Source organism: Musca autumnalis, unplaced genomic scaffold, assembly GCF_047663935.1.
Source record: "Musca autumnalis isolate F117 unplaced genomic scaffold, ASM4766393v1 scaffold_3, whole genome shotgun sequence".
Lineage (NCBI taxonomy): Eukaryota > Metazoa > Arthropoda > Insecta > Diptera > Muscidae > Musca > Musca autumnalis.
Genome location: NW_027411866.1, coordinates 152,948,857 through 152,951,057, shown reverse-complemented (window position 1 = coordinate 152,951,057; position 2,201 = coordinate 152,948,857).

The following is a 2,201-nucleotide window of genomic DNA, read 5'->3' as shown; positions in this document are numbered from 1 at the left end:
GCTATAATTTGACATTTGAAGTTCTTAAATGTCAATAAACTTATGTGACAAAAGTTGTGGACCTAGGTCCACGTTTTGGTATAGCCCCCATATAACGGTACCCCCGATTTACGGCATTTTGACGTTTTTATCTACATTTTCAGACCGATTTAGCTATCAATTGACATTTAGGGTACTTAAATATCAATAAACTTATATAACTAGTGGACATAGGTCCATGTTTTGGAATAACCCCCATATAACGTTACCGCCCGATTTCAGGTATTTTGAGAATTTTACCAACAAGTTTTAACCGAATTATCTGTAATTTGAACATTTGACATTTGAAATTCTTAGTGGTCACCACACCTCCCACCTCAATTGTCAAGAAAGCCCCCATATAACGGTACCTCCCGATTTCAGGTATTTTGAGAATTTTACCAACAATTTTTAACCGAATTATCTGTAATTTGAACATTTGACATTCTTAGTGGTCACAACACCTCTCCATCAAAAATTGTCAACATAGGTCCATGTTCGGATATAGCTCTCATGTAACGGTACCTCCAAATTTTCAGTAATTTGGCAATTTTAGCTACAATTTTTAACAGAACTAATATTTGAAGGTTGTAGTGGTCACCACACATCTGCATCAACAACTTTCAACATAGCCCCAATATAACGATACTTCCCGATTTTCGGTACTTTGCGGATTTTACTTAAAATGTTTAACAGAACGTAGGTCCATGTTTTTGTTTGGCCCAAAACAAACCTCCCGATTTTCCGTACCTTAGCTTTATTTTTTGGACGAACTTTCTGTAGTTTGAAATTTAAAAGTCAACAAAAATTCTGCAACAAAAATTGTTCATTTAAGTTCATATTTTCGTATAGCCCAGATACCTCCGAACTAGCTGTTAATGACATTTGAAGTTCCCACGATTTTCGATATTTTGAGGATTCTAGCTAAATTTTTTAACCGAATTAGGAGCTATTTCACATTAAAGGCTCCCATCAAAAACTGTCAACATAGGCCCATGTTTTATTATAACCCCTATATAACAGTACCGCCCAATTTCTAGCCCACCAAAAATTGTCAACAGTTAGATATAGGCACCATAAAAAAGGGTCTCCCGAATGAAGCATTTTATGTACATTATCTGACATTTTAACGTACTCACTCAAAGTTGGCGACAGGAATGAATGTTTTATGGTGGAGGGTATGAAAAGTTCGGCCCGGCCGAACTTAATGCTTTTTTACTTGTTTTTTCTATAATATGGATAAACGGGCGAACAGCAGTTTTGTTCGAATACTTTTCATATAAGAATAAAATAAACCGTGTGTAAATAAATGTAGAAAAAATGTAGCCCGGAGTAGGAAGGGCGTTTGTCAAGGGAAGATTTTTTTATTTGCTGACAGATGAGACTTTATATATATATCCAAACTTGTTTAAATGTTTACATTTTTCATACATAAATATAATTTACACGAGAACAGTGTTATGAAGATTTCTTGTCGGCCACTGTATTGTCTTAAAGTAGCCTCTTTCGAGGACTATTAAGTAAGTTTATCGTACGCATATAATTATGTTTACCTTTTTTAAACATTCCAAACCGGAAGAAAAAAAGATTGGATGAATTATTCATTCTTGCAAATTTAAGATTTGTTGGGATTGATCTCATGATTTTTTTGTATGCGGCATAGTTTTGAATAATATTATAAACCTGAACCAATGATAATGTTAGCAGCAACTTAGGCCTATTGTTTTTTTTTTATTTGCAAACATTCTATAACAGTTATGATAAAAATTATATTCATTAAAGACAGATTCAGAAAGATTTAATAATAAAAGCTGGTGCAAAGGACTCTTCAAATTTCAAAAACTCATATAAATTTGATTATTTGAAGTTAAGTCATTAAAGAATATAAATTAATTCGTAAATACTTATTTAAATTACAATGCATCAAAAAGTATGTAATAACGATTTCTTTAAAAAACTCGTTTATTTTTGTCGTCGTTTTCTACGCTACGTTTTCGCACACATCTGTACTTTATATTCTCGTTAGTTTATTTATAGGAGTGATTTTCAACGAACGCTTAACATTTCCTTGTAAGAGTTTGAAACATGAGTCCGTTTTTAGTGTTCCCGTTTGTTTTTCTAATATTTTTATGGATATACCATCGCTGGAATCACCGACATCTGTTTAAATTGGCCCAAAAAGT